This window comes from Caloenas nicobarica, chromosome 16, assembly GCF_036013445.1.
Source record: "Caloenas nicobarica isolate bCalNic1 chromosome 16, bCalNic1.hap1, whole genome shotgun sequence".
In the NCBI taxonomy this organism is placed as follows: domain Eukaryota; kingdom Metazoa; phylum Chordata; class Aves; order Columbiformes; family Columbidae; genus Caloenas; species Caloenas nicobarica.
Genome location: NC_088260.1, coordinates 3,536,305 through 3,548,315, shown reverse-complemented (window position 1 = coordinate 3,548,315; position 12,011 = coordinate 3,536,305). Strand labels below are relative to the sequence as shown.

General features: G+C 52.1%; 1 protein-coding gene across 12 annotated transcripts in view; it reads right to left on the bottom strand.

The window, feature by feature from the left end:
* Positions 1 to 11,630, bottom strand: part of NCOR2 (nuclear receptor corepressor 2) — a 226,376-nt gene extending 214,746 nt beyond the window's left edge. For all 12 annotated transcript variants that reach the window (XR_010607082.1, XR_010607083.1, XM_065646424.1 and 9 more), the window contains exon 1: positions 11,375 to 11,630. The gene's annotated coding sequence lies outside the window, so the exon portion shown is untranslated. The remainder of the gene's footprint in view (positions 1 to 11,374) is intronic.
* Positions 11,631 to 12,011: the final 381 nt, after the last annotated feature.

The window sequence follows — 12,011 nt, the reverse complement described above, 5'->3', positions numbered from 1 at the left end:
TTTCCTGTCTGAGTTTGGGACCTTCTTCCCCTGGGAATCTGAGAGATTATAAGACAAGAGGGGAACGCAGAGCAAGAGAAGCACCTGAGACGTCGGTCCAGTTCCGAGACATCCTCCCCAGCTCATACTGACCCAGGAAAGAAACCTGCTTGAGAAACCCCCTTGAGAAAGTCAGCGCTGGCTGGCGAATCAGACAAAACAAGTTCTGCTCTGAAATCCGAGGGGAGAGACTCAGCCTGGAAACGACTCTCCATTAGGTTAATTAGTCAAGTTTGATGTAACCAAGTCGGTTACCATGGTCACAGGAACTGAGGAGTAATGATTTACACAGATTTCCCTGTGTGGGACTGGGGATGGGGACCTGTGTCCAGCTCCTCCAGGCCCCCAGGCTGGGCAGGGAGGGGGATCCCACCACAAACACCCCCCAGCACAGGCTGGGCTGCTTACAAACACTTACTGGAAGAGCTTCTTGTCCATAGATCATAAAGGCTGCTAAAAATAGCACCAGAGAGCAACCAGGTTAATGACACATCGAGAAGATGCATCTGCATGCAGAAATAAACAACGCATGAGAGATTTGCCCCCACCTGGCTTTTGCTTTTTTTTTCCTGTTTGTTTTTGAGCAGGAGAAGAAACAAAAACATGTTCTGTTTCCTCTTAAAAATTCAAAACCTGCCTGTCAAAGAAGTGACAGAAAGCTGTCTGTATCCAAACACCATGGCAAATACAGCTGAATCTTGTTCATCTATTCCAGTGCCTGAGAAAAAACCACTGTGTGTTACAGCATTTCCCCAAACTAGCAAATATTTTAAGTACCATTAGCTACACTCCACCCAATTATGATCAACATTGAGTCGGTTACTTCCAACTTGACACTGCAACAGACGTTCATGCGTGTACCAGAGCACAGCAGTAAAAACCACTGCGGCTCTCAGCAAAGAAGAGCAGCAGATTTGGGAAAGAAGTGGGAGAGAATCAGCAACCTGCAGTTCAGCAAAGCTCCCGTGAAGAGCAGATTTAAACTCTCTTGGGAAAAGGACTCTCCCCTCTTGCATTTTCTGTTCACCCAGCGCCTCACAGAGCCGCGACCAGCGCTTGCAGCAGCTGCTATGGAGGAGCATTCCCAGCCATGGTTCTGAACCAGGCGGTCGATAACCGGCCCATGGAAAAGGAGAAAATGCCACAGGTCTTCCCAGCTGCCCAGGCCACAGCAGGAAAGGACATACGGAACTTCTACCAACACTGCCCGAGCGCGACTCCAGCCTAAAAATCACCGCTGCTGCCGGAATACACATAAAACCCTGAGGGTCTGTATCACCTCCTGTAAAGCTGGTTTATCCCCTGCTAATGGGAGACACCTCAGAGATAAGCAGAGGTCTGCACAGCAGTTTGAGAGAAACATCTCCCAGTTAAAGGAGAATCTCAGGATTGCAGTTTTATTCCTGCGGAAGACATGGGCTTGAAATGTAACCAAGCTGGGTAAATCACAGCACCTAGCGGACTTCTTCTAGGCTGTGCTTTTGGGATACGAGGGCTTTGGTCATAGTGCTGGTCGAAGGAGTTTGCCACCTCACTGCCCTTCATTATCCCTTCTCCCTCCTGTTATTTTTGACCTGAGTAGTTGAATGAATGTCGCCACCAAGCAATCACACTTTGGGGGAGTCGGCACCTCTTCGGGGGTAGCATGGGTGTGCTGAGGAGGGATGGGGAGCCAAGGGACAGCCAGCCTGAAATCGGGGGGTAGGATCACAGAATGTCCTGAGTTGGAAGGGGCCCAACAAGGATCATCGAATCCAACTCCTGTCCCTGCATACGACAACCCCAAAATTCACACCATGTGTCTGAGGGCATTGTTCAAAAAGTGATTGGACAATGCCCTCAAATCCCAAAAATACAGCCTAAAAGAAGGCAGCTAGATGCTGTGAAAGAGGCTGAAGAAATCACCCTTTTTTGACAGACCCAAACCCATTAACAGATACAATTGAACTTCACCTTCCTCAGCAGGTTAATGTTAAGCTGCTACTTTTTCCCCCTTTCTTCTGCAGATGCCTTAATTGGTTGCTTAATACAGACTTCACCGTTATGCTTATCGCAACACTCAGAGCTGGCCGTGTGACAGGAGCACAGAACACAGAGAAGACCCATTTGTCTCCAGAACTAATTGTTCTGCCTCCTCAACATACACGCTAAATTGACTTGGCAAGACTGCAAGGCGAAGCTGCTGTATTTATTCAGACATTTCTTCTGCCGGCTGAGAGGCTCCGTACCGCAGACAGCAAAGTGCCACGACAGCACAGGCACCTTTATCAGGTTTATGCAAAACTGGAATGAGTGAAGAAAGGATCCGGCCCCAGGATAGCAGCATTCCTGGCCACGTCCTTTACAGTAGGTGTTCTGGCCTCGGTTACCTAAGAATTAATTGGCAAAATACTCAAGAAGTTCATAAAGGCAAGTGTGAACACTCACTTCTGACTCCAGCCGACTTCACCCTGGGGATGAGGCTCCATAAAACAAAAATAAGTACGGGTAGACTGCCTGATCAAAACGCAGGGGAGTGCCTGCGTTAGCCCAACACGTCTAACATCTGAAGTGGCAACCGAGTAACTCGAGGCTGAAGCTTCGTGCACAGACACGTTCTTCCCGGAACGGCCCCGCGCCTGCAGCCGGGGCTCTGACTGCGCGCAGCCTTCCAACTCAGGCAAAGGTTCAAGGTGTTTCCGCATGAAACAAGGAACTAGGGCAAGACAAACACAATAATACATTGTGTGGGGAGTAAAGCCTCCTGCCAAGAAGAAATCCACAGACATTCAAAAAGCACAACTGGACAAAATGCAAATAAAAAAAAAAAAGCCACAGGTGGAGCTTAAAGTTCTGGTCTCACTGAAACGGACAGCAAAACTCAGGTGGTTTTTGGCAGGAGCAACCAGGGAGCTTGCATGTTTTTGTCTGCTTCAGCAGCACAACCCCTCCACCTCTGGGCAAACAAAACTCCCCATTTCTCAGCTTTCACCTACTGCTGGCGGAGTTTGAGGACATTCGAAGAAGTGCTCTGGGCTTCATGAACACCAGTCTCAGTGGAGAAGATGCAAACCTTGGCTTTCCACAGCGAGAGAGTTGGAACAAAAACATAACCCTTATGGTATGCACGACATCTCTCTTGACTTTTGTTTCATAATGCTGGAGAAAGCCCAAAATCCTGCAGTGTTTCTCGGTCCATCAGCACACGGCCCTCAGGAACACTGCTGGCAGCTGCCCGGGCTCTGGACTAAAACCACAGCAACTCTTTACATGCATCTCTAACCATGGCATCTTCAGACGTGTAGACATCAAAAATCAAAGAAACCACCACAACAAATTTTTTGAGCAGTTGCCCATGTCAAGGGAGCAACGCAAAGCCAAGACTAAAACCTACAAATGAATTAAAAAATAAAATAGGGAGCGAAAAGAAAAAAGTGTTGGATGACACCTCCTATACATGCTGTCAGCAGGATCATTTGCTCCAAAAATAAAGATGCTCAACGCATCTAACCGATGACAATGACAACTGATTCACAGTCCCAACACTGGAGTGGCATAAAAACCTCTGAACATCCATTGCCTTGCAGCTGAGTAAAAACCAAGCACTTGTACTCGCTCAGGGCAAGAAACAGACACCATACGCTGCTCCCCAGTAGGATTTTCAGCTCTTTGCACCCACTCGCGCATCCCCTCGAGCTGCAGCGATGCCTTTCACCTCTCTGCCCTTCGCTGGTCACGCTCGGCAGCTCCAGCCACAAGCCCACAGCCCAGCTCTGCCTGTGCCACATCGTGCAAAACCATCTCAGCAGCAGCTCGGGCCCCAAACAACTGGGGAGCAAAGGCAGAAAGGCAGCGCTACCAGCCCCAGGCCCCCACACAACATCCTGCACACGCTACACCTCCCAAATAAGTGACATTTATTTAAGACTATAAAGCCTTACATAAGGATATTGAAGGCTTTTTCCACTGCCAGTTCAGAGAGGTTTTTTTCAAAACGCTGGAAACAGAGATTCCTGTAATGCAGACTTTGCTGCATTTTATTTCTTTGACAGTTTTTCATCACCTCTGGTCGAGCATTTGGAAATTATTATTCGCACACACACCAGGAACGAGGCTGCAGGGAAACACAAATTTCACTGGCCTGCCTGGTTTTGTCTGTGGACACCACCTCACATCTTACCAAATCAAAACAAGCCGGCCAGCTTCGGTGTGAGGGGGAAATGAAAGGGCAGGCCAGTGACCTAGAAACAAAGCTGAGACTTTGGCATGAGCTTGAAGCTCTGCAGCAAAGGCAAAGAAAAAAAAAGCTGTAACTGCTTTCAAGAGAAGAGCTTGAAAAGTTTATTAATGGCATGATATGACATGGTACCTGCAGAAAAACAAGGGCTTGATCAAGGAAGTCTTTCCAACAGGAGTCATCCCCTTTGCCAAACAGAAGAAACTCTTGTGCCACAGAAAAGGGGACACAGTTATTTAAGGCCCTGATGCGGGAAAAACACTCTCAGGCAAACGACTGGAGAAACTTCTGATAAGATACACCACCACTCTGTTACACACCCAAGATTTACATACCACATGATATCATGAATCTCATGACTGTAACAGCAAGGGCTTGACGAGTCAGTAGATGAAGCTTTATGGCTTCGAGCAGTGGATTGGGAACGCTGCAGTCACACGTCTGAGTGCTGATCCAACGCAAACTCACCCAGCCAGGTCTAATCGCTTCAAGGAGGGTGTTAACAGGCTACCTTTGTTCCGGCAAGTTTCAGGCTCGATTGGGTAACGTCTACACCACCAGCACAAAACTGACACGGGATCTGCATGGCCCTCCAGCAAGGCTGATGGGAGAGGCCACCACATGCCAATGTCCAGCCCGGACCGCGTGCGCACCCCCGAGTAATCCAGTGTAAATCACCGCGGACTCTCAGCCTTTGCAAAACCAGCTCCTTGCAACGTCAGGCGAGCTCGGCAGTAAACACTTACGCAGAGCTGCAAAGTGCTTCTGCTACATGAGCCAGGTGCTGCCACCAATAAACCATGTGCTAACCAGTGCTGCTGCAGCGCTGGGAGGTGCGTTCAAGCAGCTTGTAGATGCCGTAAACGGAGCTATTTACGAAGCGATTGAGTATCACACGGCTGAGACCTGGTCCTATAAAAGCGTAGCTGTTGGAGTCATTTTATAAGGTCTCTCTAAATCTTTTCAGAAGAAAGCCAACTTTCCATTGTTTGCCACAGCTTGTCAGAAGCCCCCAGGTCCCGCAGCGCAGAGGAATGACACCCTCCACCCCCCCAGCCAGCTCTGCAGAGCTGGAGGTTCAGGCAGCTTTTCAGCAAGCTGGGCTCTGCCTGCCATCCCACTCACCAATTCCCTCTCCTACCGCATCCCACTGAAACCCCAGCCCAGCGTTCAGTCCCTGTCGTGCACCACAATAATCAGGCCCCAGCTCTTTATACAACCACCTAAGCCTCCAAATCTTGCAATTACACACTCCCTGGGGAGGGTGAAACCTGCCTGAGAGACAGTGAGTCCTCAGGGACTGATCACAGATGATGGGTTGATGTGCACCAGGAACCTTCCCAAATCCTGTCATCTCCCTCCCACAGGCTGACACATTTCTTTCCTTCTGCCTTCTTCAACATGGAGACACAGAGGAGCGCCATACAAACCACTCTCTTGCCCTAACACGCACAGGACAGACCTTAGCTGGGATGCTGAGGAAGCTGGTGAGAAGCATTCAGGTAGCAGCACAAAGCACCAGCCCAGAGCCTGCAGAAAACAGGGTTTAAAAAATGTAAAAGTCCCCAAAACCACATGACAGATGGTCCCATCACCGGAGTATTTCTTACGCTTACAGGCAGTTCCCTGCCCGGGCAGGGAGAAGCACACCCAGACAGTAAGGGTTAACTTCCCACATATTTGGGCCAAAACTGCATTTCTGGGCAACACCACCCTTATCCAGTGCTACGCCGGGGAAACAATGCTAAATAAAGATTATGTCGAGTGGTATTATGTAAATAATTCTCTTCCACAATGAAAGGATAAACCTAGCCTGCTTGGTTCATTATTAAGCCGGGAGCCAGCGCCGCAGAGAGGAAATCCTGCTGGCTCCCCCTCCCTCAACACGCACCGGGGAGCCGTGGTCGAACTTGCCACTACCAGAGACAATACCGCACCGTTCCCTGGCTCCCCAGGCGCTGGCACTCGCCCTCGGACCACTTTCCACCGGAGGAAAACACTTGGGCCATGCCACATTGTCCCCTCCCAGGGCTGCCCTGCTCCTCCCGGCCTCACGGCCGCCACAAGGCTGGACCTGGCCCCCTTCCTCCTCCTCATCATCCTCCTCCTCCTCCCACCACCAGTCCAGGACATGGAGGACTCCCTGCCCTTTGATGGGAACACGCTCCTCGCCACATCCCTCCTCTTGAAGACCTTCCCTTCCCCTTGTAGGCTGAACCCCTGGAGCCCACCTCTGCCTGCACATCTCCTGCCCAGAATAACTTCCTCGACCTTTCTGCTTCCACCTCCCCCTGCAACCTTCCTCCTGCCTTGGCCTCACATCTGGATGCTTTATGATTGTCATACGATTTTAAATCCGTCAGCAATTCATCCATCTGCCGCCTCCTGGGTTTTTAACGCTGCAAACTGCTCTGGGATACAGCCTTGCATAAAGCTTTCGGTGGAAAATGAAGCTGTACCTCATTCAGAAACCAAACCAGCTCTGAGATAATTTCTTCCCAAGGTGCTGGGCTGTTTTAAAGGCTGGCTTCTTCCCTACAGCTAGCAGAAAAGCCACGATGCTATCCAGTCTAAAATAAACATTATGGGAGCAGCGATAAGGGGAAATATTTCAGCTGACTAAGAGTAACATGGGTTCAAATCCAAGCGTAAGCTGATATTGCTTGTAATTTGTTCCTGAGCCAGAAACACGGACTGGGAGTGAAAAAATGGAGGCATTAAACAACAAGCAGCGTACTCAGCGACTCTGGAAAACTTCAGCACTTCCATTTATGTTATTATTTTTTTAAATAACCTTCAGTTTCACGGATCATAAAGTTAATTTGGAGTTAACTTCCCTTCTCTGTAACTAGACAAAGCTGCTATCCTTTACATTCATTAATGTTTGTTCAGTGCTCCGCAGCTATAAAGCGCTTGAGAGCACTGACCATTATCAGCATCCTCCGTGCTCCCAGCAGGCACACAGCCATGCCCATCCCGCTCTCCATGTCCCCCCCGCGCCCCAGCCCTACCACTGTGGTGACAATCACAGACACAATCCAGCGCCCTTTTTACCACTCCTCCTCCAGTGCCAGCACCAGGCACCTCTCCCTGCAGGCAGGGCTCCTCTCTGCATGTCTCCAAGCCAAAGTCGGACCAACAGCCAAGCACATGCTGGTAGCAGCTGGGTCCGCAGCAATCAGTGTCTCTTCTTGCCTGCCCAGCCACAACCATGTCCCATCTCTGAACTTCCCAAGGTGTAGATGGCAGAGGCAGCAGAAAACAAGAAACACCCTCTCCTCACCTTTTATAAGGGATAGCTGACACCTCAGAGAGCCTCCAGTTGTAGGTTGGCAGGGAGAACTGGTGGCCTCTAGAAGGGAAGTGACAAGCGGGGTGGGCAGCAGGACCAGGGCTGCAACCCAGATTTCTCAATTCCCAGCAGAGTCCCGCTGCTGCCTCGTGGGCAGGTCAGGGTTCACTTCCCAAAACTGCCAGATCACTCATTTCCTTCTGCTCTTCTGTCCTCCCCTTCCCACCAGATCCCTCCCTCTGAACAGGCTCTCAAAGGCACTTTCATGCCCTCCAGCTCCCATATCTTCGATCCTTTCTTAAGAAGCGTCTCTGTTCTAGCCACGCTCATTAAATGATACACATTTCCATTTTCCTCTGTGATGCAAAAACCCATCTTCCCTGGGTCGGCACACCCTGACAACTTGTGTGCCAGCACAAGTCGAGCCACAACCAGCAATTCTCTGCCACTTTCCTATGTCAATACACAGCAAGGGCCCTTCAAAGCCACGCAAGAGCCTACGCCACCGCATCCTAGATGAGAATCCATAACCTCATGATGCTCAAATCCTTAAGCAGCTGCAACGGTCTCAGTCACTAATCACAGAGGTGACTGGGTGCTGCTGTACCTTGTTTCTAGATCCATTACAGCTGACCCTGCTCTCCCTTGAAATCTCTCAGTAAGGACTAAAGAGAGCCACAGGTGGCACAAACACAGCTGCACAGAAATAACAGTCCTTTTACCAACACATCACCCCAGATTTCCACCCTCAAGCAGCCCTGCATCTATGCATGGTCTGCATTTGGGGGATCGCTGTTCATGGGCACAAAACCCAGGAGGGAACCAGTACTTTGCCATTGGGAGTAAACGAGCCCTTGCGTAGAACGAGCAGAGCACTCATGGGGAAAGACGCTCCTCTTCACCAGCTCCACGGCAGACTTGCTCCAACACATTGAACTTGATGTAACCTCCCCGGCCTCGATTTTCAGACATGCCTCGGTCTGACCAGACCACCAGACATCGGGTTAGGGATGGGTAGTACTGCACCCCGAACACAGGCCCTCTCAAACCTCTGCCCCTTCACAACGGCTCAAATCAGCCGGCCAAAACATACTTCTGAAAATTTACTGATTTAATTCTCCGTTCCTACCTACTCATCTAGAAACTAGAGACATAACTTTCTTCCTCCCCAACGAGCTGTGAGGATGACAATACATCAAACCTGTAAATTATGGGTGAATTCAAGCAGGTTTCTCCCATGATGACCTGACCACAAACAGGGCTGTATTTCAGCAGAGGCCACTAATGACCAGAACCTGCAGCGGGGGGGAACACCAGGAGCCATCAAGGGGACAAATAATTAATAGCCATGTCACAAAAGATGAAGATACCTCCTATGACCCGATTCCAGGCAGCACAGCCCAGAGCTGCGGTGGAGATGAGATGTGTAGCTCTCTTAACACACACAGCTGTCAGCACAGCTGTATGCACACACCTTCACCCCCAATCATAACAAAACCGCCTTTGCCAGACTGGACCTCCTAATTACAAGATGTGAACACAGCCTGAACCAAACCCTCTTTGGATTAAGCACAGCCTGGCTCCTGGGACTGGCACAACCTCCACTCGAGGCAACTTGGTTCAAATCCAACCACAGCCATTAGCAAGTGAAAGGTATTGCCAAGCAGCAGCTGTTCGGTGGCTTGCGTGAAACAAGTTTATGGTTTCAGTCCAGATCCTGTCATGAAAAAAAAACACGCCAGTCAGCTCCCTGGCGCTCAAAGGTGTGAAGCCAGAAGCATCCACCCACTTCTGCAGTGCTGGAGATGCCGGCGTGGGCGGCGTTCCCATACGGACCCGGTACCGGCTCCACGGAGCCAGCCCTGACCTCCGCAGCATTTTCAGAACCAGGTATGTTTTGCAACTTGGCAGAAACGCACGGCTAAATAACAGAAACCACCACCCACATGAAGCCAGAAGAACAAAGTACTAGTGTTTTCCTGCCCCAGACATGTGCGTGCCCCCCTCCTCTCTCACACCAAAAATAGATTCTAGTTTTTCCCTTTTGGCAACAACAACCTGGGGTTTGACTGCATTTGCTTTCAATAAACCAAACGCATTTTGCAAGAGTCTCTCTCATACTGAAACTTACTCAATTGAAGTTATATTGTCACACAGAGAACTTCCCTCCCACAGAATCCTGGGATTGAGCCTCAAAACACGCTGCAAGCCCTGCTGACCACATTCCCCATCCAAGGCATGGCTTCTGCGCAGAGCTGGCAGACCCGGGCACACGCGAGGCCGAGCAAGGTCCCAGAGTCACCCAACGAGCCAGCAGCGAAATTCAGATAATTAAGCACAACTTCACTAAAGCCATCCAGGAAAGCACAGCTTCACTGAAGCCCTCCAGGAGTTTTGTTGCCACTTTCAGAAGAGATGGAAATACCCAGTTGTCCCAACTCGCATTCCTCCCCTTTATGAATTAGTAGTATCTCTAAAGCACATGGCAAACTAAAATTTAACCTTGCTGATAAAAACCCTATGCTCAATGAAAAAAAAACCTCTCACCCCACGCAGCCAAGCAATACCAGCAGAACAACATCACATCCAGAGTGAGATTAAAAACACCAGATTCAGCAAAACCCTGCCGTTTTAAGGCAATTCAGAGCGCCAACCTTTGCTTCATGCGAATACCGAGGGAGAGGCCGCAGAAGGAGCTCAAACCATAAATGCCTGTGAACCAAAAGGGCGGCGTTAGGAAATACCCGTTGCACTGATCACCTCCAGCAGCGCCCTCCTCTCGGGCAAATTCTTCAGCTGACCCAAAACACAAAGTTCACGGAGCAGACCCGGCCTCCGGCACGGGCAGAAGCGCTGCGGGCACATCGGGCAGGGACATCCACGGGGTTCAAAGCAGCGGGTGGGTTTATGGGGTCACCGCAGCCCCTTTGCCCCGGGCAGCGGGAGCCCCAGGAGGGCCAGAGCCGAGGCGGTTTTGCTGCTTCAGTGGCTTTGGCAGCAGCCCACATGGCAGGCAGCTGCCTGCACCCACTGCAGCCTGCTCTTTGTGCATTGTCAGGGCAAGAGAGCAGGAGGAAGGGCCGAGGGAGAAGAGGGAACAGGAAATTAGAAGAACCTACAGAAAAAAAAAAAAAAAAAGAAGAAAAAAAACCAGCAATCAGTCCAGACACTGCAGCTGGGGTTTAGAGAAACGTACACTTGTTGCCTGCAGACACCGGCCCTGTTTACCCACCATAAATATTTACACGCCTGCCACTAAAACTCCACATCCATGGCCAAACAAGCGAGCTCTGCAGCTCCCCGGGTGACACGGCGCCGGGCTGAGCTGGGGCCGGATCCCCCACCGCGCACCCCCCTGCACGCTCGTTAATTCCTGCGGGCTGCGGTGCCAGCGTGAAACCCCCGCTGCAAGTGTGTGCGTGGGGCAAGAGGAGAAAGATAAAGCAGAATTGAAAGAAGGCAGGGAAAAAAAAAAAAAGGGGAGAGGGGTAAAGAAAAAATAAGGCTCTTTGGGTGCCCCCACCCCGCACAGGGGGTGTCCCCGCTAGTCTGCAAAGCGCAGGGCTCCCCTCGAGCCCCCCAAACCCCGCAGCTCCCTGGGCAGCGCTTTACCTTAAGGGTTTAAAAAAACCAAAAAAAAAAACCCCACAAAAGTTTGTCCCCCGGCGAGCAGCTCCACAGCACATTTCACGTTTTCATTTTTACGTAACGGCGGCCGCCCGCACCCCGACCTGCCGGGGAGCGCCCCCCCGAGCCGGCCTGACAGCCCCGCGGGGTCCCCGCGGCCCCCGGGCCCGCTCCGGGCAGCCCCTCCGCCGCCGCCTTACCTAACCCCGCCGGCGGCTGCCGCCCCCCATCGCCGCCGCTCCCTCCTCAGCGCCCGGCGGGGCAGCGCTCAGCGCGGGGGCCCGGCCCCGCCATCTGCGCCGTGTTTATAAATCCAGAGCCATGGGGCTGCTCCCCCGCAAGCCTCGCCGTCCGCCCGTCGGTCTGTCGGTGGGTCCGCCCGCCCGCGGGGCCGGGCCGGGCCGCCCCTCCGCCGCAGCGCTGGCCCAGCAGCGCCCTGCCCTGCCCTGGCGCGGCGCGGCGGGAGGCGGCGGCCGGTCCCTCAGGCCGCCCCACAGCCGCCCCGGCGGCCGGGCGGGGCGGGGCCGCGCCGCCCGCGCGCCTTAAAGGGGCCGCGCCCGCCCGCGCCGGCAGCTCGGAGCGCGGGAGCCCCGCGGGTCCCGCGGAGTCACGGAGTGTCAGGGGCTGGAAGGGACCTCGAAAGCTCATCCAGTGCAGTTCTCCCCCGGAGCAGGAACACCCAGATGAGGTTACCCAGGAAGGTGTCCAGGCGGGTTGGAATGTCTGCAGAGAAGGAGACTCCACAGCCTCCCTGGGCAGCCTGGGCCAGGCTCTGGCACCCTCACCATCAAGAAGTTTCTTCTCATCTTTAAGTGGAACCTCCTGTGTTCCAGTTTG